General features: G+C 57.8%; 1 protein-coding gene across 6 annotated transcripts in view; it reads left to right on the top strand.

Annotated features, from left to right (window-relative positions):
* LOC106505208 overlaps positions 1-24563 on the top strand; it is a 93320-nt gene that overhangs the window by 23769 nt on the left and 44988 nt on the right. The window contains exon 4 of one of the 6 annotated variants that reach the window (XR_001299385.2): positions 4977-6827. The exons of the other annotated variants lie outside the window; for them this stretch is intronic. The gene's annotated coding sequence lies outside the window, so the exon portion shown is untranslated. Of the gene's footprint in view, positions 1-4976; positions 6828-24563 lie in introns of those variants that run through there. 6 annotated transcript variants of the gene reach the window in all.

Here is a 24563-nt window from a genome sequence, read left to right as displayed (position 1 = left end):
AGGGACAGCCCCCCCCCAACACCTCTGCTCTCAGTCAGAACAAGGGGCCTTGGGGCTCTTGCCTCCATCTGGCCTGGGAGGGGCCGTGGGGCATCTCGGGTTGCCAGCTGTGTGATCTGGACAAGCCGCTCAACCTCTCTGGACCACAGGGTGGGGGCTCTGCAGGTGGAGGGCTGTGCCCCGAGCCCATCACTCCAGATAAAGTTCTATTTACCAAGAAGGACGTGGCTCCCACGTCACGCATTTACACAAACGTGTGTTCGTGTCTGTGGGTGGCCTACGTGTGGTCAGGAACGTGCACGGTCCAGCGTGGACACTCTGACCAATCACTGCCTGGGCCCCGGGCCAGGTGCCTCCGGGACGAAGGCCCAGGTCCTTGTTGGTGGGGACCCTGCACTCCCGAGCCACAGCCCCTGGTTCTCATGGGCGGTGCAGCTCGGGTGGCCGGGCTGGAGGGGAGAATTCTTGCAGTCATCTCATGTGCTCTGTGCACAGGGTTCGGGTCTCCTTCAGGTGGGTGAAGGAGCCAAAGTTACTGATGAATTTATTTCGCTACGTGCGATCTTTATTCCCGCAATGTGTTGCCTGCTTGCTGTGTCTGGGGTTTGGGAAGCAGAGGACAAGGAAATCCAGCTGAGGCGTGGTCAGGGCCAAGGTCCCGCCAGGCCTGTGGGATGGGGGAGTGGAGGATAAGTGCCCTCCTGCCCGCACCCCCGAGGAGGTGGGCACACCTGCTCCCACCGGGGTCAGGAAACCCTTCCGCTGGAGCAAAGCGGCCTGAACATGAGATTCTGGGTGGGGGCGGGGGCAGGAATGGGGAGTGACCACCAAGCTGAATGTGGCTGCATCTGTGTCCTTTTTCTCCCGCCCTGGGCCGTGGACTTGGTAAGGGCAAGGCTGCCTGGGGGCCTCCCCAGGGCGGGGCTCACCTGGCCGCATGCTCAGAGCGTGCACAGTGCCTCGAGGGCCCCAGGCTAGAGGGGCCCTGTTAGCCCTCTCCCCCTCCCTGTCACGGCCACCTTTGCACTTTGCCGGCCTCTGAACCAGAGTCAGCACAACTTAGGCTGGGTGAGCCGGGCCTGGGGAGGAACAGGAAGGCGAAGGCTTGGCCCCTTCGCAGCCCTGATGCCAGGGAGGGTGGCGCTGGCCTCCCTGCCGGGTGGGTTCACAGGCTTTTCCGCCCACAAAATACAAACTGGTCACTTCGGCTGCGCCCGCCTGCTTAGCTGTGTGAAGAGCCCAAAGTTCAGAGAGATAAAGGCGTTGCCAAGTTCAAGGGGATGACGGATGACGGGACCTCTGAGTCACGCGGCGCCTAACAAACCTTGTTTCAACAAGGACGGAGCGGGAGGCCAGGCCTCCGACACAAGTGAGACGTGGGAAGAGGGAACCGGTGCCGGGCAAGTGGCTCGTTTAAAAGGCAGGGGGTCAACTGCGCCGACAGGACCTGGCCCCTCCTGGTCAGGATCTCAAGCTCCGTCTGAGACGCTGCCACGTGGGTCTGTACTTGGCAGAGACCAGGAGGGGAGGGCTTGGGGCCAGTGGGCGCAGGTGTTTAAGTCTGCGTGCTTGGTTCTCCCGGGTGGGGGGATGGGGAGTTCATGTGCTCATTCACCTGCCTGGACCTGCCGGGCTAAGGGTTTCCTGTGCAGAAGAGTCTGGGAGGGGGTAGGACTGGAGCCCCAGGGACCTCTGGCCACCGCTCTTGCTGGGCGCGTCACATTCATTGTCCCCCTGAGCGGACGGCCTGGCTGAGGCCGCCAGGGAAGGCTACTCTGAACCAGCCTCCAGCTCGGCGTAAGGGACCGACGAGGACTTTGGAGAAGACAGGGGTGCTCAGAGGTTGTGAGGACGTCACCTGCCTGGGAGAGAGTCCGGGGCTCTGACGCTGCCGGGACAGCAGTGCCCAGCACTTAGAATGTTCCAGGCACCGGCACAGCGCACCCCTCAGGCCCCTCACGGCCCTGCGAGGCCAGACCTGCTGCCATGCGCGTCACAGGAGGAGGTGGAGGCAGGGGACAGGCTCGCCCAAGGCCGCAGTGGCCGGTTAGGCTCTTGCCTGTCATGCCCCTGTGCCTCTCACCAGAGGCCAGCGTGTCAATGACTGACACGGATCAGCGTGCCCACCCCACCATGAGCTCGCCAGTGCCCGCTCTTCCTCAGATGTCGTCACCGTCCTGTGACCATGACAAGGGTGAAGAGACCCTCAGGTGAGACCAGACCCACCGCCCACTGCCGCACACTTCCTCCTGGTGCCAGGCCTGGCCCGCACCCCCGTGCCAGACTGGCGGGATGGTGTCCCTTCTCCACACCTGCCCTGGCACAGGCCTCCCCTGCCTCTTGAAAAGCCTCCTCCCAGCCTGTGCTTCCGAGAGGCCAGGGTGGCCGTGGCGGGGAGCTGGGCTCGCCTCCGATCCGGCGGCTTTGGGAGCAGAGGCTTTGTTTCCTCGTTTCTAAACTCCGCGCCGCGGGATTAGCCCAGCGAGCGCGTGTGAAGCAGCGGCGCCCTGGGTCAGTGTGAGGCTCACTCCCCGCTCCTGGCCACATGGCCGTGGCCTCTGTCCCCTCACAGGGACCCCCCCGAGGGCAGGGATTGTCTCTCATCCCCCAGCGCCCAGCCACAGAGGCGATTCTCAGTGCATGGTGACTCCTGGGCTGGAAGGCTCTCCAGGTGAGCGAGGTGGCAGTGACCCTATGAGAAGATATTCCTTCCTAATGACCTGAGCCGGAGCAGGTCTGCTGCCCGCCTCCTCGGTGCCCGCACACTCCCAGGACACACCTGTGCCCACACACAGGCCCCGGCTCGTCCCTCCTGAGCCGTCCTCCACCTGTGCACACGCACGTACCCGGAGAGGCCTCTGTCCCCAGGGGCGTGGACCCCTCTCCCAGATAAGGGCCCACCAAAGACCCCCGGCCCCTCTTCCCGCAGAAACCTGAGCCCCCTGCACAAGCGTACACACGCACCTGCACACGCCCCACCACCTCTGCCTTGGTCTCTGACGTCTGCTCTCCTCCTGGTCTCTCTGTCAACACACAGGCACATTCACTCATGCACACACACACGTGCACATGCCTGCACACGCACACACACACGCCTACTGCTTGCTCTAGAGTATCTCCACGCAGGCTCAGCGTGTACATACGAACCAAGAAAGCCGACCTGCGTGACACACACTGCGTATACGGAAACCCCGACTTAACAAAAATGACAGGAAGCCAGGCCTTATGAAGGCCTCAGGACCTCGTGACCAGGGGGCGGTGGGTGCCCTCTGCATTGCTGTCACTCCCTCAGCCCGGGGCCCCTTCCTCAGCAGCAGACCCCCCAACTTCAAAGGTTTCAAAGGCTCCACAGCTCGGGTAGGATTTACGAATGAACACACAGGAGACAGCCCGCCAGCCCCTACCCTGCGCCCTCCCAGGACGTGCAGAAATCCTCAGAGGGGACAGCTCCTGGGGACACTCGCAGGGACCAGCCCCCCACGGGACAAAGCCCCTGGGGCTGCAGGAAGGCTGCCCCCTGATGCGGCTGCAGGGGAGCAGCTGGGGCGGGGGCTGGGCACAGAGCAAAGGCAGGGCAGGGCCGCGTCTCTCCAGGTCTTCCAAGGGCGAAGCCCCTCGGACTCCCCAGGGGGTCCTCGTGGGGGTGTCTTACCAACCCTGACCTGGGTCTCACGTTGCTGGCACGGGCCAGTCGGAGGTCCAGGTGCTGAGGATGCTGGGGAACCCCCCAAGGGGACCCCCTCCCTCCCAGGCCTTGATTTCATCCGATTTTTATTTTCTGCTTCACCGTCTGTCTTTTGAGTCTCATGTTCCCATACCTGGGAAAGGAGGGGGAAAGAGTCCCAAAAGAGGAAGAGAGAAGTGGGGGGACATGTGTAGAAAGAAAGGGACCCTCGGGTGCAGGCGGGCGGGCCTCTGCCCCAGCAGACGCTTGGGGACAGCTGTCAGAAGGGCGCAGCGGGCGCCGTGGTGGGTGCTGGCTGCCCGGAGCAGGCGGGACCCGCTGTGGACATTTGGAGCAAGTTTCTCCTGAACAGTGGACTGGGCCCGACCCTTGGGCCTCCCCTCAACTCCTTGACCCCTGGAGGCCAGTCCAGAGCCTCAGCTCTTTTCTGTCCCTCTTTTGTGCACCCTGGTTGCCTTGGCAATGGCTGCTGCTGGCCCCTGGCCTTCCAAAGCCCGCGCTGTAGTCTGAATCTCAGATTCAGGCTTGTTCCGCTCCGCTGGCTTTGAAGACAACACGGGGAAGTTCCCCAAGTGGAGGAGCAGCGTGAGGGTCACGGGGCGGGTGTGCACTTGACGGAGGAAGAGCAGCTGAAGAGAGAGGGCCTGCGCCCAAGGTGCTGCTCTGTTTCAACCTGAGACTAGAATGAAGTCGTGCCACTCAGACCCACAGGTGACACGGACGTGCAAGACCGAGCTGAACTGACAGCACAAACGGGCTGAACCTGGTCAGAGCACAGACTGGGACTCGAACCCGGCCTAACCCCAGACTGAGACCTAAACCCACAGTTTTAAATTAGAATCGCTCACCCCGTGTCTGGACTCACTGAGTTCAGGTTCTTCCTGACTCCTCGCAGAAGGATTCAGGGAGAGACGAAGTCATAGGCAAGAAATAGATTATTAGGGTAGGACGCTTGTGAGAGATGCCAGCGGGCAGGCACGGAAGCTCTGGGCTAGGGTTTTATCATCCAAGGGGCCTGGGGGTCGGAAAGGCCCGCCTCTTCCTTCCTGGCAGCGGCAGCTCCTCCTTGGTCTCTGTAAGGTGTGTATTCAGATCCGCACAGGGTGGCCCTCAAACTCCCGCCCTTGGTCTGAGTCTGAATCCAGGCCTCAGCCCATCCCCCACCCACGACCTGAGGCCGTTCTCGCATCTCCACTCGTGAGCAAGCCCGCCCTGTGCGGAGGGCTTTTTTGAGCCATTTATTAACTTACAGTGATGTCCCAAAGTCCCCTGGGTTTCCCTCTCTTTCCAGGATCCTTTGCTGGAACTGCTACAGCCACCCATGCCTCCTCCATCCGTATCAGAGCTAACGGGCTTCCAGTGACGGACCTGGCAGAAGAGGCGTGATGGCATTAGAATCATGGGCCAAAAGCCATCATTTTAAGCAATGCGTGAAGGGGGGGAAGCAATTGGTTGCAGAGAAATTGTCTGGAGGGTTCCAGTCGCCCACCAACCCCATGTGCGCTGGTAGGAACAGGGCGTCTCAGAAAGCAGACGTGAGCGGAGCACACCTGTGGCCTTCGCCCGTCACCTGCTCCGCTCCGCAGCCCAGAGGCCGGGAGTCCCAGGGAGAGTGTGTGGACCTGACACGTGCGCTGGCTGATGTGAGGTCAAGGGTGTCTCCGGGGTTGCCTTGAGGAAGTAATTGTGTCCCTCCAGTTAAACTAGCCGGGCTGGAGCTTGACTGCAGTATTTACAGGCTGGGTGGCCCTGGAAACGGCGTTAAGCTCTCTGTGTGTCAGTTTCATCCGCGCCGTGGCCGTGACACTCCCCGGGTTTCTGGGCGGATTGAGTCGGGGTAAAGCCCTAGTAAATGTTTGCCGTGGTTTCTGCAGGTGTCAGTGACTCAGCCTCGGGTTTGAAAAGGCTGGGGTTGCTCGTGCCTGGAGGGCCTGACTTTGACCGCTCAGACAGCTCCACCTCCAAGCTCCGGGTCACCCCCATCTCCTGAGGCCGTGCCCCGCTCTCCTGATAGGGGCGAGGTGGACACTCAGGGAGCCCTGTCAGCCAGAGGAACCGGTGACCCTCCCGGGACCCAGCCTGAGCCCACAAGACCCCACCCACACTGCTGCCCTTGGGGGGACCCACCTACGGGAGGGCCGCCCCTCCTCGGGCTGGTCCACGGTGACCCCTACTCTGAGAGCCCCTGGGTGCCCGGAAATCACATCTCCCACCCCGACGCCACATCCAGCCCGTGCTGAATGGACGAGGCCACCGGTTTTGTCTCCCGTCTCCAGCCAGGGGTCTCCCCTCTTCCTGCTGGGTCTCGGGGGGCATAAGAAGACACTACCCAGTGTGCCTAAAACGTCTGCTTGTCCAGCCTCACTCGGTCCCTAGAAGAGTTTTCTGTAACCAGCCCCTCCCCACCGCCAACACTGTCCCGCTCTGCAACCTCAGCCGAGGCCTCTCAACGTCTTTTCTCCCAATGGCGTGGATTTCGGGGGCCGTCCCCCACACGGGACAGCAATGAGCAATTCACACGGTGCCCGGCGAGAGGCAGGCCTCTGTCCCAGGATACCGGCTCGCAGGCGGGGGTGTCTTTACCTGCTTGTCACGGCCCCAATAGGAGCCACCTTCCTGCCCACATGCCTCTCCCCAAACCCAAATCAAGCTACCGAAACTGATCTCAGAGAGACGGCAGCGAGTGATGGCTGGAGCAAGATCTTAATTCTCTGCTCAGGCATCGAACCTGGGTAGCCTGGGTGAAAACCGGGAATCCTAACCACTAGACCAGCTAGAGGCTAAAAGCAGAATTGCCCTGATTCTTGCCCCCTGCTGAAAGCAAGAATGTCTCAAGGAGGCAGAGACTGTGAAAGCAGGTGTAATGTTTATGGTTAGAGAGACGGCGCGTGCGGGGGTGCACGCAGAGAAATGGTTTACTTAAGGCAGAAGCAAGACAGTAACACCCAAAAGGGGGGTGCAGGTGTGGGTGTCCCCCTCAACGAGGAGTGCCCAAGAGGTGATTTAAACCACTCATACGGGGAGTTCCCATCGTGGCGCAGCGGAAACGAATCCGACTAGGAACCATGCGGTTGCGGGTTGGATCCCTGGCCTCGCTCAGTGGGTGAAGGATCCAGCGTTGCTGTGAGCTGTGGTGTAGGTTGCAGACGAAGCTCAGATCCCATGTTGCCGTGGACTATGGCCTAGGCTGGTGGCTGCAGCTCCGATTAGACCCTTCACCTGGGAACCTCCATATGCCACGGGTGCAGCCCTGAAAAGACAAAATAAATAAATAAACCGCTCATATGGGACGGTTCTTCTGGGTCTTTGTTTTCCTTTTGGCCAGTTATTTTGTTTTATTTCTCCCGTCTGATTGGACACAGGACCTTCCCTGATGCGTGTGCATTTTGGGGTCAAGACAGATTCCAGAGCGAAGGGTCCCAGCACTGCCAACAGGACTTATTATGGCCTGGCGCCCCCTCCCTTTCTGGCCCCAGGAGTCTCCCCGCGCATGTGTACTCGGGGAGGTCCCCTGGACCCCAGGAGTGACTGAAGGGTCATCTTATCTCTCTACTCCACAGAGCCTGGCTCCTGCCAGGCACTTTCTCCCTGATGTGTCAGAGAAGCGGGGCCCAGTTTACGCGGCCTGACAAGTCCCAGCTGCTCTCAGCCCAGGGGCCCATCTGCTTCCGACTCGAAACTAGGCTGGATCCTAAAACCAGAGCCCATCTCCCTCTTTGTCGTGGCTTCTCCGGCCACTCGTTTAGTGTTGGGTTATTTCTTTGGCCAAAACTGGGTGTGTGATGTCGGGTGCTGTTTGCAACCCCTGCCAGAGTGGGTGCCATCGTTGTCCTCACCCCCACGTGCTGGCGGAGCTGAGGCCCCAAGCGGTTCCGCGCGAACCACAGGTGTACGGACACTGAGAGCCTGGTCAGGGTTCAAGCCAGGGCAGCGAGCTCCAGGGTCCCTGGTCTGCTGGTCTTTGCTGTCTGTAAGTAGCCTGGGATCTTCTAGAAGGCAGAGATGGTGTCATCACAAAGGGATTTTGCAGGAAATTCCCATTGTGGCTGAGCAGGTTGTGAACCCAACTAGTATCCGTGAGGACGTGGGTTCGATCCGTGAGCTGCGGTGTAGGCTTGGATCTGGCGTTGCTGTGATCTGTAGTGCAGGCTGGCACCTGCAGCTTTAATTTGACTTGTGATGATGCTGAAAGCGGTCGACCCAGAAGTGCCATGCATGCCCCACCCGAAAAGCAACCTCTGCCCCGGGAGCAGGATGGGAGATGCTGCCCTAATGCCTAGCGAGGGGCTCCAGGGCCCTGGGGAGGGCAGTCCCGTGGTGCCTGGTCTGGGGACGGCTTCCCAACAGCCCTTGGCTGACCTCTCGGCGACTGTCACCACCACACCCACTCCGGCTTCCCCAACGGGAAGTCGGCATCTCCTGCATTGTTCTCTGAGGGGCAGTGTCCTCCCAGACCCCAGGCGGCTGGCCGGAGCCTCACCGACCAGGAGTCCCCAGATGCCCCCGGAGCCCTGGCCAGAGCCTCTCCCTCGAGGGAGGCACTGAGCCGGGAGGACAAAGCTGGCTCCCCGTTACGCGTGCAGCTGGAGCCTGGGATGGGGCAAGCTGCTGGTGTGAGCAGAAGCCACCTGCGTACTTGCCCCCGGTCTGTGGAAGGTTGTCGTTTCTCACACGTGTCACACGGGCAGGAGGACCTCCCCACTGCAGGGGGTCTCAGCACACAGGGGGGTTTGCTCCAGAAGGGTCCTCGGTTTACTGCACAAAGTCTGCTCTGAAGAATCCACAGATCTGAGCCCACTCCTACCGCGGGCACAGCATCTCCCCGTACCCTCCAGCCGAGGGGGCGGCAAGGACCGATGTGTGACCCCAGGGCGAGGGAGGAAGGCACATTTGCCGTCTGCTGCCTCTGTGTCTCTGTCTGATCGGCTGGCGGGCTATGGTCACAGGCCAGCATAAGTCATCACAGAAACCCTGCCAAGGAAAAGGGCTGGGGCTGTATCACCCCCATTCCACAGATGGAAAACCCACAGCCGGAGAGGCCAGCTGTGGAAGGGCACCCTGCCCCGTGCTCTGAGGCTTTAACCTGCTGTGTAGACAGTGGAGTGGGGGGGTGAGGAGAAGAATTGCACAAACCTGAGGCTGAGCGCCACCTTACACTGGGGCCAGGCGCCCTGCCTGCTCCCCTCTGTCCTGGAAGTAAAGGCAGGCACCCCGTCCAGGGCCCGGCGGCCACCAAGCCCAGCTGTCCCCTTACCTACTCCGAGGACAGCCCGCCCAGACTGAGCACACGTTTCTAATCCAGAGGCCATCCCCTGGTTTCCCCAGGCACCTCCTCCACTGGATCCCAGCAGGCTGGAGGGCAGAGTCGCCTTTCCTTAAGAAAACCCAGGGCCACGCGGTGACCGTCGGCCAGCAGGGTGGACCTGAGGGACCCTGGAAGGTGGCCTGGGGGGCAGGGGCCGGGCACGCACGGGGAGCCGCCTAAAGATCGTCCGCTCTGGGGCGCTGAGTGACAGCCCCTCCATGGCGCAGCTGTGGCCCGGTGACAGACGAGTGGGGCGGCGGGAGCCGGGGAGACTGGGTGTCCCCAGTGGGCTTAGCGAAGCTATTTTGAAGCCAGTTTAACAGGCTTCCCACGATGGTGTGGTGACCTGGTGACCCTGGGTTCGGGGAGATGATGGGGAGTGTGGCTCGGGGAAGCTGGCTCAGCTGGCACGGGCACAGAAGGCGGGAAGGGGGCACTTTTGAGGGGGTGGCACAGAGGACTAGGAAGGTGGCTCCAAGGACTTCCAAGGGCCTTTCACCCGGCTGCAGGCCGGGGGGCAGGCTGGTCACCTCCTGCCGCCATGAGGGCTTGGCTGGGGAAGGTGGCAGGTTCTCCTCGGTCCTGGGGGGCCGTCACCCCCAGTGGAGGCACTGCGGGCCGTTCCCGTCCCCTGGCTGAAGCCTGTGGTGGCCACATAGCCAGCCCTGCTCTGGGCTTGCAGGGGCCGTGTGGCCCAGTTTCCATAGAGAGCAGCCAGGTGCAGAGTATCCTGTGCAGCTGCCACTGGCCTGTGACACGTCCTGCTGCCCACCCCCACCCTGCCCGAGACGCTGGCAATAATAATTCAGAGTCTACCGATGCTATTGAGACACCATGACCTGAGCATCCCAGAACCTCCGTGGTCTGAGACACAGTCCTGGACCACCCGGGATGGTCCCCTGGCTGGAGAGAATACGTGCATGAAAAAAACGATGCTATTACATCCCAGCCAGGGGTGAGAACCGACCCAGCCTTGCTCCCATAACAGGTGACAAGAGTCCCAGAGAAGGACACCCCAAGGGGGGCTCAGGGTTGAACTGAACTCAGACCCCCATCTCCCGGTAGGGATGCGGGGGCAGGGGGAACACCATGAGGGGCGGGGGTGGCCGTGGCGGGCGGCGGTGGGGGGGGGAGTTCTCCTCCAGGGGGGGTCTTTGGTGGAATGGGGACAGACAATGAAGGCATCTGTCTTCAAGCTGAGTGAGGGGCTTAGTCCTCAACCTGTGGCCAGTGGGCAACTGTCAAAGGCTTAAAATGGTGCAGGGAGGGAGGCCAGGTGGGGCCGTCAGGAAAGCCGTCTGGATGGGATCAGAGAAACAGCCCCCAGGGCCCTGATCAGAACGGGAGACAGGCAGGCAGGGCCTGGGGGAGGCGGAGGCGGAGGGAGGAGAGAATGGTGACTCCACAGTTTCAGACACAGTTTCCAGAAAATCCAATAAAGGGACGCTCGCTAATTGCCCCCTTGATGACTGCAGCAGCCTAATTAAATGGCATCTTTTAAAGTCGTTCCTTGAGGAGTGAGGCTGGTGCCCAGAATTTCAAACCCTGGAGGCGCGGGGTTGGCAGGCGAATTGTCCCAGCTCCTACCCGCTCCCCTCATTCTGTGCCAGTGACTGTGCTGGTGACAGCTGGGCCCAGCTGTGATGGGCCAGGCTGCCTGCTGGGCTGCGCAGACAAGGAGGAAGGGAGAGGAGCCCTGGGTGGACAAAGACGCCCCCGCCCCGTCGGGCAGACCCAAGCCCCGAGTCCACCCTCCCATGCCCGGCTTCGGGAGCAGCTCTGTTCTGTGGTGCCCCCACAGCGGGCATGGAAGGGGCCTGCTCCCCCCCCCGACACACCCACCCCCTCCCCCGCATCAGGCTGCTTGCGGGGAAATCACACGTTTCCCTTAAAATTTAACTTGATGCTGTCCAGAGACTCACCAGCCTTCTGTGCTTTTTTTCCATCATTCTTTTCATGAGCTGGGGGCCAAAGTGCCTCCCTGCTCCAAACTTTGTTCCCAGCCTCAGGGTGACTCTGTCGGTCCCCATACTCACTGCTCCCCTGCCCCAAGAAGAGAAAAATGGTGATGAAGTGACAAAGAGGTGAGACGGTGTCTGAGCGGGCGGAGCAGAGCAAGGAGGGAGTTGGGGCTGGCCTTGCCTCTCAAGGAGGTAACGGGCGCCGAGGCTGCAGGACAGAACAGTGGCTGAGCCGGGGTTCCACCAGAGCACCCCCAACCGGGCTTGAGGGCACCCCCAACCTTCACAGCCCTCCTCGCCACTCCCCCCAAGGCCCTGACCTTCCGTCTTCCTGGGTCGTTCTGTCATATGTAGCAGACGTATCCAGGACGCCTTGATAGCTTCACTTTAGTTCCTCAGAATTTGGACAGGATGCAGTGCAAACACAGTTGCATTTTGCTTTTTACCTCCCCCCCCCGCCGCCCCCACAAGGATAACTGTGTGTACAGATCTCCCAGCTAAGCCATTAGAAAGGACTTAGAAGATAAAATGACCTCTCCCAGGGGTCAGCTTGGAGATTTGGGGAGGTGGGCTGACGAAGGCACGGGAAACATTAGGTGCCCCCAGCTGTGCACTGGTGACGGGGCCCAGCCTGCAGGAGCCCCCACTTGCGGCCTGTGCACATGTGACCGGAGCGTCCCCTGCCCTGCAGCGTCAGGGCCGGGCTGAGCTCCAGGGCCGCACGCACCTGTCGCTGCCTCTCACCAGCCCCTTGAGAGGCCCCCGGGAGGCCTCCCAGGCCCAGACGTGGGGACCTTTTGAGTCGAGGTCTGGAATGAGGTCTTTCCAGGTCGCAGTGCACAGAGCTGGCCTGCCAGCATGAAGGGCTCGAAGCTGGAGCTCTGCGCCACAGCGCGGGGGTGGCCAGCGTGGCTAAAGGCTTCCTGGGACAATGGGCCAGGGCTGCTTTCACCTGTTGTTCTCGCCCAACAGCTGCGGGAGATGAATGGCCGGAGCTGGGCCAGCGGTGAAGGGGCAGCTGGCCTGGCCCCGGGGTGGCCCATGTGCGCCCAGCACTGCAAACCGATCCCCTGGAATGTGCCCCCTCGGACTGAGCAGGACTCACAGCCTCCAAGCCCCGTGACGCCACAGCCCGAAGCTGTGCTTGTCACAGGGTCTTGGGCTGAGCTCCCCCTGGGCACACCTCTGGGAGGACATGGAGGAGCCCACTGCAGCTGTGCTTTCCATCAGCCCTGTCCTGGGAGCCCCTCTGGGCCACACCTGCAGCAACTGCTCCTGGGCCACCCAGGAGGCAAATGCAATGACCCATGACCTGCGAGGTTTCATGACCTGCGAGGTTTCACGACCTTCTCTGGGGCATTTTTCCTGCTCTTGAGTGTTCACACCCTGATGTTCAGAACTCCTCCTCTGTCCTATTCTGCAGACTTGGTGCTGATGCCTGGAAGTCCTTGATTTCCAGGTTCTTAGAATTCAGACAGGAAACTAGCAGTGAAATTCACACACAACTGCCTCCTGCATTTACTTCCCGATGCCTATGAGGCATGGAGCTAATCAATTAGAAATAACTAAAGGGCTAAAATTGGAACAATGCAGAGACAATTAGCATGACCCTTGAGCAAGAGTGACCCCCAAATTCGGGAGGCATCCCTTGTTTTTCAAGTCACCAACCTCGTTGCTGGTTACAATGATTTTGCTGTACACACATCAAATCGATACTTTGTGCAACTTCGACCTGCACAGTGTGGTCTGTAGTATAGCTCAACAAAGCTGGAAAAGGAAAGAAAGAAAATAGAGGGAGAGAAGGGAGGAAGGAGGGGAGGGAGGAAAAGAAAAGAAAAAAGAGAAAGAGTTTAGATGAAAATGACACAAGGGACCTGCTTGAAATTTGGAGAGGCAAGCTGACAAATGGACCTAAAATATTTTAAGGACAGCACAAAAAAGAATGGAGTTCAGGGCCCCAGATATGATAGGGAGCTGAGATGCTATGAAAGGAGGGCGAAGCCTGAAGTTCCCGTCATGGCTAGCGAATCGGACTAGGAACCATGGGGTTGCGGGTTCGATCCCTGGCCTCGCTCAGTGGGTGAAGGATCCAGTGCTGCCGTGAGCTGTGGTGTAGGTCGCAGACACAGCTCGGATCCTGCATTGCTGTGGCTCTGGCGTAGACTGACAGCTACAGCTGCAATTAGACTCCTAGTCTGGGAGCCTCCATATACCACATGTGCGGCCCTAGAAAAGCCAAAAAAAAAGAAGGAAGAAAGAAAGGAGGGAGACTCCATCCAGGCCATGCAGGGTGTCCCGTGAGAGTGCGTGTTCTGAAGGATGGAGTCCTGTGTCCTCTGTGAGGTGCCGATGACGGAGGAGGGCGTAGAATTGCCCAGACCCCACCCGAGGGGAGGACCGTCCCTGGGCACAGCAGGAAGCCCATTTCAGGAAACTGACCCCCACCCCCGTCATTTCTAAATGACCAATTAAAGGAGACAGATTTTTTTTCTTGAAACTTCTCCTCTATATGTGTGGTTTAAAAGTATCAGAAATACAAGAGTTTCCGTTGTGGCTCAGTAGGTTAAGGACCTGACACAGTGTTGGTGAGGAGGCAGGTTCGATCCCTGGCCGTGCTCAGTGGGTTGAGGATCTGGCATTGCGGCCAGCTGTGACCAAGGTAGAAGATGGGTCTCAGATGTGCTGTTGTGGTGGGTGGATTAACCCCCCCGCTGCCCGCCACCCCCGACACGGTTTAACAAGTTCACGGGCGTGCATACCCTAAGCGCGGAGAGGGAGTGAGAAAGCGCCTGGCCCCTCCCCCGCACTTTGATATTACAAAAGTTTCCAGAAAGCGACTTGTCCCAAAGCCTCTTGCAAAGCCCCCACATGTCCATTTCCGACCCCTCATGTAATTTCCTAGCAGTTTCTGTGCCTTCTGGTTGGGGCCTGTACGCATCCGCCACATTTTTGGTGGGTTTGCCATAAATCACCATGACTCACAGCCGCCTCCTCCAAAAGGCAACTTCGCCCAGAGCCCGTCCAGGGCCAGTGATGTCAGCGCTGATCCCACCGGCGTCGGAACAGGAAGCGAACCCCGGGCTGGTTTTCTTCCCCGAAAGGCCCTCCCCGTGGAGTTGCTGGGGTTTTATAAACCAAACGCCTCTCCTCCAAACGAATAACCATGACCTCAGCCGGCACACACGCAGCCCCCCTGCTGCTACACATTTAGCATCGCGGGGGGCCAGGCGTCCTGCAAATAGCCCACGTCTGGGACGCACGTGCGGGGGGCGAGCTGCCGTCAGAAGGGTTCTAGGCGGGGAGCCTGTGAGCGCCACTGCCATCTGTTAGTGATTTCCCGCTCCCATTAAAACCAGACGAGGGATCTGCTCACGTCGTCCAGACGGTCACAGGGGAGATTCATTTTTATTGCTTGGACGCAGGTCTCCAAACCACATCCACAACAGCCCCTGGCGTTGCCAGTGGGGGTGCGAAACAAAATGAGGTCCATCTCGCTGGGAACAATTCACAGATTGTACAGAGATGGAATCCTGCCTTTAGAGGAGAGAAAAATCTAGGCAAATGCCTGGTCACCATCGGCCGATCATTGCAAAGGGGAGTTTAGGCTGCTTGTAAAACTAACTTTACGAGTGTCAGGCAACGGAGACCGAAGACCGCAACTTAAGGAGTAATTTCCAGAGCTGCAGAAACAAAATGTCATTATTTATCATTAAAAATAAGAATAGCAGGAGTTTCCATCCTGGCTCCGTGATAATGAACGAACCCGACCAGTATCCACGAGGATGCAGGTTCGATCCCTGGCCTTGCTCCGTGGGTTAAGGATCCGGCGTTGCCCCCAGCTGTGGTGTAGGTCACAGACGCAGCTCGGATCCCGAGCTGCTGGGGCTGTGCTGTAGGCCAGCAGCTGCCGCTGCAATTCAACCCACAGCCTGGGAACTTCCATATGCCGTGGGTGTGGCCCTAAAAAGACAACAACAATAATAACAACGGCATATGAAAATTTTCATTGTTATTAACTAGCCTCATGAAAGCCCTCAATAAAACACAGTGCACCGGCCAGAGAGGAATCCCGGGGTTTGTCCTGGTTCTTCCATGAATTTTCTCCCCAACCTTGGGCACGTCACAGGCCTTGAGTCTCAGCTTCCTCTTGGGCCAAAGGAAGGGTTTAGATGATCCAGTTTTCCCTCCATCTCTAACTGGGACTAGGATTCTAAGCGCCTTTGGGAATAAAGTCATCAGCAGAAAAAGCCGCGCCTGACCTGAAACGTCCTTGTCCCACAGCCGTGAGCGCTGCTGGGCTGAGGGGCACCAAAACATTTTGGACAGAGAGTGGGTGCGTTCCTGGGGTCCAGGGTCTAAGACGGCTGTAACCGCAGCCGCAGGGACTGGGTCCACACCACGAAGCCCTGCCGCATGGAGGCTGCCAAAGACCTGCGTACAAGGCGCAGGCTCTCCAGGGACCTGGGGGACAGGCACGTCCTGCCTTCCAGGGACACACCCCCCCATTTCCAGGAGAAGAGACGAGGTTATGCCCCGTGGGACAAGGGACCCTGGAAAGTGTACAGAAAGTAGCCTTTTGTCCTCAGGGAACTCCCACACCTCCCAGGGCGGGCCTGACTTGGTCAAAAGAGGCACCAGCCCCCCAGGGCTCATCAGCCACCACAATTCGCACATTTCTGGGAGAAAAGGCGGTTTGCAAGCAGGAGGTTGCAGGCCGGCCCTCTCCTGCTCTCCGGCGTTTCCTGGAATGACTGATGGTGCCCTGGAGCCGAGCAAGGGCTGCCAGTGGGTCATTTCCCCTCCGGGGCAATTGACTCACCTCTGATTCACCTCCAGCGAGTCTGCTCAGAACCAGACAGCACGAGGCCTTTTCCTGATCTGCTGCGGGTCTTGACTCGAGCCCCTCAACCCCCCAGGTCATGTGGTTTGTGCAGGAAGCTGAGGTCTGGGGCCTCGGGGCTCAATCCTAATCCTGTTCCTCTGCCTGGACCTCGACGAGGCCTGGGGAGCTTCTGGAACCTCAGCTTCTGGGCTGGGGGCATAGGAGGATGCAGCCGCCAGACTCGCAGGAGCTCGGGGTCCGGCCACAGTGGGGCCAGACCCCACGTGTCCTGAGCACACAGGACACCGCCTGCCCCCAGCCTTGCAAAGGAGTTTGACAGCAGCTCTCACCAGGCCTGACATCTGCCCGGATGTCACACCCTAAGAAGAACGCAGCGGGTGCTTTCCGCTTTTAAGCTTTTAAGTCTCAGTGGGAGTTCCCTGGCGGCTCGGCGGGTGGAGGAGACACTGTCACTGCGCTGGCTCTGGTTTCTGCGGTGGCGCGGGTTCCGTCCCTGGTCTGGGAACTTGTGCCTGCCGTGGGCGAAGCCACAAAAAAGGCTTATTGCTGCACCCACCTCATTTCTTTCAGACTCACCCCCAAGGCGGGGTGGAGGGAACTGCAGCTGACAACCCGGAGGAAGAAAGCAGACTTCACACTCTGCCCTTTCTCTGCCTGTTGTGTGCCTGGGGACACACACACACACACACACACGTACACACACACGTACACATGCACACGCACACACATACACACGTGCACAAGGTACACGCAGGGCCACATACACACACGCACGCTGTCAGGGACACGTGCCAGCAGCCCCGTCAGGACGGATGGGCAGAGCCCCATGGTCTCTCGTGGCCAAGAGAGACCCCCACCCCCACCCCGGGCTCCAGCTGATGGGAGAGGAAGTGGCCACTCCACCTGCTCCCTGTGGAGGACGCTGTCGGCCCCGCACAGAGGTGACCGTCCCCCGCCTGCTCAGGCCGGCAGTTCCCTGAGTAATTGCTGACGCTGCAAGAGGGACCCTCCCAGCGCAGGGCCGCTTCCAGGGAGGCTCTGCGCTCACAGCCGAGGCCTTGGCAGACGGGGAGGAGGGGTGCAGGTGGTCACCTGAGGGAGCCCAGAGGTGCTGGGGAGGAGTGGGCTGTCTGCAGAGTCTCCCGTCCCCGGAGGGGCCTGAGCACGGGCGGGATGGGGGCGGGGGCAGGGCAGACGCTTGCAAAGACCCTGTTGAGTCTCACTTTCTGTGAGGTGACCAGGAGCCGGCTTCTCCGGAAACGAAATAGGTGCTGTGATCCGAGCTTGAGGTGGGGGGGTTGATGGAGGAGGGGCTGGGGATGCCCCCCAACCCCCGCTTGGGCATCGAGGGACTGCAGGCGCAGCTGGGGAGGGGGGTGCGGTGTCATCCTCTTGAGATGGGGTCTCTCCCCCTGAATTTCCCCTTCCCCAGTCAAACTTTGTGCCCCCAAATCCCTGGAGTGCAAGCAGCAAGGATGAGAAGAGCCACCTTTATCAGGCTCCCCACGCGGGCCGGGCACGGCTATTACCGACTCACTGAGTCCCGAGGGAGGCACAGGGGCGGGGGCAGCAGAAGGAGCTGCCGGTTTCCTGGCTTTGCTGGGATCCTGGAGAGGCCGGTGACCGGCAGGGACTTGCAGGGAGAAGGATGTCCCTCCGCAGAAGATGTGCCCGGAGGAAGGAAGGAACCGAGGGAGACAAAAAGGGCGAGAGGGAGGATTGGGGTTCCTAGGCAGGAGCCTGGGGGCTCTGTGCCCACACCCGCGCTCCCCTGGGGACAGAGGCAGGTGGGAACGTGAGAAGGACCCCCGCCCCCACCCCAGGCCTCGTCAGGGCCCAGTGGTCATCAGACTGGACAGTGGACCTTTCAACATCTCCCGCCCAGAATCAGTGTCAGGCCACAGAGCCACCCCCAAAGCTTTTGCGCTTACTCAGGAGCCCAGGACACACCGCAATCTTTGGGTGGGGGGAGCCCCAGAAGGACGGAGGTTACATTTCCCAGCAGCCTAGAGGAAGATGGGAGTGAAGTCAGATGATTACGTTGTTTTAGGAAGATAAAGTCGGTTCTGCTTCTTTCGTGAGGGGGTTTTTGGACTGAGTCACATCTTTGTCCTTAAATTCCCAGCTTAACACCTGGTCATCCTTCAATGAGTGTCCAATAAATGACTGCAGGAACTGAGTTTAAAAAGGTGTTGTAGACGAGGCAGATACAGCGAGAGCACAGGTCAGTGGTTCTCAAAGTGGGGTACAGGGAACCCCGTGGGTGTCCAAGATTTTTTGTAACAATCTGAGGGCGTTAAGTGGCTTTCTTCTCTCTGGTCTCTCACTGTGGCGTTTTCCAGAGGCTGCATGCATGACGTGTGATATTGCAACCAATTGAAGGTGGAAGTAGATATTACCTACTGTCTTCTTGTTTATTAAAAAAATGTTTAATTTTTATTGTTTTGGTTTTTAGGGCCGCATCAGAGGCATGTGGAGGTTCCCAGGCTAGGGGTCATATCGGAGCTACAGCCACCGGCCTACACCACAGCCACGGCAATGCGGGATCCGAGCCACATCTTCGACCTACACCACAGCTCATGGCAACGCCAGATCCTTAACCCACTGAGCAAGGCCAGGGATCGAACCTGAAACCTCATGGTTCCTAGTTAGATTCGCTTCTGCTATGCCATGACAGGAACTCCTAAAAAAATATTTTATTATAATTGATTTACATGTTCTGTCAATTTCTGCTATACAGCAAAGCCACCCAGCTATACATGTGTATGAATTCTTTTTCTCATATTACCTTCCATCATGTTCCATTAACAGTGACTGGATAGAGTTCCCCGTGCTGTACAGCAGGACCTCACTGCTTATCCACTCCAAATGCAGTAGTTGGCATCTACTTACCCCAAACTCCCTGTCCATCCCACTCCCTCCCCCTTGGCAAACACAGGTCTGTTCTCCACGTCCATGGGTCCATTTCTGTTCTGTAGATAGAAAAGAAATGGATTCTGTTTGTGCCATATTTTAGAGTCCACGTATAAGTGATATCACGTGGAATTTGTCTTTCTCTTTCTAACTTACTGCACTTGGTATGAGAATATCTAGTTCCATCTGTCTTGCTGCAAATGGCAGTATTTTGTCTTTTTTATGGCTGAGTAGTATTCCATCATGTATATGTACCACATCTTAATCCATCCATCTATCAGTGGACATTTAAGTTGTTTCCATGTCTTGACTATTGTGAATAGTGCTGCAGCGAACACAGGGATGCATATATCTTTTTGAATGAAAGTTTTTTCCGGATATATGACCAGGAGGGGGATTTCTGGTCATACGGAAGTTCTGTATTTAGTTTTCCGAGGACCCTCCACACTGTTTTCCACAGTGGTTGTACCAGTTTACATTCCCGCCAAGAGTCCTCCTGCCTTCTCTTAAGCCAGGCATGAAAACCACTTGCAAAATGGTGGTTTTCCCAGGATCTGAAGACCAAGCTTGGCTGTTTGGGCAGTTGGCTATTCCTGGGTACATTTCAGAAATAACTCGTAATAACAAATATTACTCTTTTCACTCATTTTTTTTGTTTCTTTTAGAAAACATTGCTACCGGTCATAAAATATGTTGTGTTAACATGCACTGAGTTTATTCGTATCATTTTAATGATGAACAAATCATATGTTGTTAAACTTTCCCGGTGTTAACTTTCAACATGGTGTGTGTGCATTGATAACTATGACGCAAATAAACAAAAGTTCTTGGGGATCCTCAAGAAATGTTGGGAGTGAGACCGGTGCCAAGATCAGATTTCTGGGAACCACTGTAACAGACTCAGAGCGGGAGGTGACATCAGGGGACCAAGGGACCGATTCGAAGCTGACTGCCGGCCTCTCCAGGCTCGTCGACCAGATGGAGATGCTGATGCTGGACCGACCGCTCCATCCTCCGGAGTCTCTAGTTTCACAGGCGGAGGCGGAGATGGACACTCTACACGGGCGAAGGGGCCCTGCCTGAGATTCTGGCTCCCTGTGGGGCTGTGGGAATGCCACCCGACGGGTTCGCTGGCTAAAAATATCTGCCCTAAGCCCTGGGGGTCAGAGGGCTCCCCCCAGAGCCAGACGGGGGGGTCGATGTCAGTTCCTGGGAGCATTCCTGGCGGCTCAGGTCTGCGGCTGCCGCTCAGGAATCTGCCATCCTTCTGTGCCTGCAGAATCTCTGCCTGAGCCGTGTGTGTGTGTGTGTGTGTGTGTGTGTGTGTGTGTGTGTGTGTGTAACCTGATTCAGGCGCTGACGTCCTTTCAGGGAAGCTTGGTGGAGGAACAAAACTCCGGCCTTGTTTTTCAGCAAGCCCCGCAGGCCCCCAAGTCGGGGCCTCCGCGGTGGCCGTGCCCAGGAGAGGGGGGCTTGTGATCCTGGCAGCCCTGTCATCCCTCCCCTTCTAGCCCGTCCCTCCCCAGGGCTGCTGCCCACGCTCCTTTGCTGGGTTCTCGGGACCTGCTCTGAAACCCTGTTATAAATACCTGCTAATAAATAAACACGAGTTATTTCTGAAATGTACCCAGGAATAGCCAACTGCCCAAACAGCCAAGCTTGGTCTTCAGATCCTGGGAAAAACAGAAATGTGGGCATGGTTTATTTTTCCATCGCCCAAAGCAGAAACGTGGATCACATGTGCCCAATTTTAGTTTTCTGTTTCCATGGCTTCTTCATCCTATCATCTCGCGGCTCGGGGCAAGAGAGAAGAGGGAGAAAGACCATGAGAAGGAGGAAAACAGCGGATTCTGCTCTTGTGCTCCGGCTCTTGCAATAACATTCAGGAAAACAACATGGTCTAGGTTTGGATGTTTCCTTGACCGCATAGACGTGTTTCCTTGACCGCATAGACGTGTTTCCTTGACTATATAGACGTGTTTCTTTGACTATATAGACGTGTTTCTTTGACCACATAGATGTGTTTCCTTGACCACATAGACATGTTTCCTTGACTATATAGACGTGTTTCTTTGACTATATAGACGTGTTTCCTTGACCACATAGACGTGTTTCCTTGACTGCATAGACATGTTTCCTTGACCGCATAGACGTGTTTCCTTGACCCCTAAGATGGCAAGTGAGCCGGAGAAGAACGCTGTCAGCTTCCAGATCCCCCAGGAGTCAGAAGGAAGAGAAAGGCCACCATAGAGGCTGGGGTGACTCGAGGCATCGGAAAAGGAGCCTGCGGTGAGCAAAAGGGTCTGGCATGGGGACCCTTCTCACGGGAGCCCTGGGGCCGTGGCCCATGCTTCTCTTTGCCCAGTTCCTGTGGAGAACAAGCAACACACAGCAGAAGGAGTTCCTGCAACAATTGGTCACTCACCTCGCCCTAGTTTTCTGTCCACAAGAAGCTGCGCCCCCTCCCCTGGCTTGGCTGTCAAGACTCAATACCCAGGGGAAGGCAGGGGGCAGTTCTCATCAAGGCTTAGCGGATTAAGAACGCAAGTAGTATCCATGAAGATGCGGGTTCAATCCAAGGCCTCGCTCAGTGGGTTAAGGATCCGGCGTTTCTGTGAGCTGCGGTGTAGGTCACAGACCCGGCTCAGATCTGGTGTTGCCGTGGCTGTGGTGTAGGCTGGCAGCTGTAGCTCCAATTCTACCCCTAGCCTGGGAACCTCCATATGCGTAGGAACCTCCGTATGCCACAGGTGCAGCCCTGCATGAGGGCGTCCTCATCAAAAGGGGCTATTTGAACACGACCTGAGCACTAGGAGTGCTCGGTGTAAAGATGAAGGCAGCGACAGGCCAAGGGATGGGCAGCAAAGATTGCCACCACCAGCGCCGGGAAAGAGGCCTGGACAGCGGGTCCCCCAAAGCCGCAGAAGGAACAGGCCCTGCCGGCCCCCTGATCTTGAACTTCCGGCCTCAGGGGTCTCCACCTGCTTCATGACAGGACTCCCCCCAGGACCTGAAGGTCATGTGCAACCTGAGCTGTCGTGGGAGGAGCTTGGTTCCCAGCAACCAGGTAAAGACTCCACATTAATTCCCAGAACAGGCATCAGCCCAGCTGAGGTCCACTCCTCCTAAGACCTAAGAAGCAATCCCCGTCTCCACCTAAAAGCATGATCTGGCTTGAAAACACGCCCAGCGAGTTCCACATGCCGCAGGGGTCAGGAACCCTCGAGGCTGAACTCCCTTCTCAAAAACAAACACAAAAATTCTGCTGACCAGCAGGCACGGGCCTTGTGGGCAGACCCTGTAAAGTGCCTCTCGCGCTCTGGAGGGACCTCAAATCCCTCCAGTTTCCCCAATTTCCCCAACATAAGCCCCACAGCTTCAACCCCAACACATCCCACCAGCTCGAGGTAAAACCTTCATTTAGCTGTTTCTCTCACATTCTGTCACCTTCTTAAAGCACCTTCAGGCAGGGTTCTTTGAGGGCCACAGAGGAAAAGGACCACAATGTCCCCGCGCCAACCCCCCCCCCCCCGCCGCCGCTGTGACAGTTACTTCCCACCTGCCAGCACCTGTGTTCTGAGCGCTTTAACAGAGGAGTCCGAGAAACCCGGCCTCAGAACCCTGAAATATAGACAGTGTCCCCTCCCCGGTGCCCCTGACTTCAGGCCACACGACAGGTGAGCCCGGACAGGTGAGACTCCATCTCGACATGACTAGAAGGCCAGGAACTGGAAGGGACAGGACGGCCCAGGTGGCCTTTATTTTTGCTTTTACCTCTAGATTGAGTTAGGAGTGCACATTGTTGAAACCATGCATTCCTTAAAATGGTAAGTTTATCCCAGGAGGGGGATCAGGAGGCAGCAGGTCTAGTGTTCCAGTTCTAATCCCATCACTTTCTAGGGTCTAATTTGGGGGCAGGTCTTGTCCCCTCCCTGGGCCTCGATCTCCTCTACAAGCTCAGAGGAGGGCATCAGATGGTCACTGGGTGCCTTCTGGGTCCCCAAGATCTGATCCGAGTCCCCTGAGTTTTCCTAGTCGGCACTGGGCTTCTGCAGCTATGGCGTCTCCCTGTGTCCAACAGCCAGGTGCACAGGGCCCAGCGGCCCCGACCGGTGGGTCTCACTGCCATGAAACCAGGGGTCCATCCACCAGACTGAATGCCTCTGAATGCTCATTGCGTGGCCCAACTCAGCGGCTGAGCGTGTGTTGCTGCCATCCACCTAAACAAATAGGCACAGAGTGCGGGCAAGTGCAGACTCAGCCTGGACACAGAACACAGGTGTCTTGGAGCCAAGGCAGCTCCTGCACCAGGCACATCCTATGTTCCCTCCAGCCTAGAAACAGCGTCGCCTGGCCACGGCCAAGTGAGATACGCCCGCCGTTTCCTAAGCAAAGGAAGAGAATGGGAAAGTTACAGGTCACCCCAAACTGGCAGATGGGCCTTTCGGGGCATCCTGCCATGCAAGCAACAGGAAACACCGATACCCAGTTCTGAGAAACCACGTGTCAGTTTGGCCCTCGAGATCAAGGCTGGCGCCAGAGAGGCCTCGCTCAGTTTCCCATTGACTCGCCTCTGCTTCTTCCTGGGGAAACTGAGCGTCAAGCTGCACATCAAAAGGCTTGATGCAAAAGGCACGTTTCACACTAGGAAAGCAAGCAGGAGGTGGGCCCATGTGGGTCCCACCAAGCCGGAAGGGCAGATACGGACGGTGCCGGCCGGGCCCGCCCCAGACAGGTGCATGGAGGTGTCCGGGCCCCAAATCCCGCTCCTTCCTTCCCGTGGACTAAGCGTGTCTCGAGCAACATGGTGTGGACTCGAGCCTGAGTCCAAGAGGAGATCCTTCTAGAGCCACTGTTGCTCCTTTTTCAAAGAAGAAGCGGTTCTTTCAGAGAAGCCCCCTCCCCACCCCAACTCTTTCTCAGCCGCATCCTTCCTGCCCAGACCAGCGCTTTCTATGCCCAGAAGGAGATTCGGCTCTAAGAGCGCCAACTCACACATGATCCCATCAGCCGCCGCACCCAAGCCACCCCTTGACATTATTCTCGCTGCATTGTCCCAGCCTTTGCTGGATGTAGAGGACGAGGGGACAGCAGGGCCGCCCCCCACATCCACCGTTTGCAGGGGACAGACGGCCCAGCTCTGGGGATTTCTCTCATCACAGGTGTGGTTCAAGGAGAGACACAGACTCGAGCCACACATTCAAGGCGAAGTGCTGGGTTTGTTCTCTCTGTGGGAGAAGAGGCACCCTCTCCCTCCTCTTGGAGGTGAACAGGGAAGCACAGGCCCAGGAGGTGTGGCAGCCACGCCATCACCATGAGGGAAGCCGGCCTGAAAACACAACTGCCCCAAAGACAAACCTGCCCCAAGGAGGAGATGGGGCTCAGAGAAGCACAGACAGATCACCCCGAAGTCCTGAGGAGTCTGAGAATTTCCAGAGCCGTTCGCCCGGAGGCTCAGCCTACCTCTGGGTGTTTCCATTGTGGGAGTTGAGATGTGGTTGGTTCGCGTTGGTTGGATGTGGATGATCTTTTTTATTCTTTTTTTAAAGTGTGGTTGACTTACAGTGTTGTGTGGATTTCTGCTGTACAGCAGAGTGACCCAGCCATACATACACATTCTTTTTCTCACATTACCTTCCATCATGGTCTATCTCAAGTGGCTGGATATAGTTCCCTGTGCTGCATTGTTCCCTGACCTCATTGCTCATCCATTCTAAATGGAATGGTTTGCATCTACGAACCCCAAACTCCTCCTCTCCCTCTCCCTCCCTCCCCCTCCCCCTTGGCAACCGCAAGTCTGTTCTCTGTGTTCACGAGTCTGTTTCTGTTTTGCGGATAGGTTCACTTGTGCCACAC

This window comes from Sus scrofa, chromosome 10 (assembly GCF_000003025.6).
Source record: "Sus scrofa isolate TJ Tabasco breed Duroc chromosome 10, Sscrofa11.1, whole genome shotgun sequence".
Classification (NCBI taxonomy): Eukaryota; Metazoa; Chordata; class Mammalia; order Artiodactyla; family Suidae; genus Sus; species Sus scrofa.
Note: the sequence above shows the minus strand (reverse complement) of the source record. Positions and strands in the feature narration are given on the sequence as shown.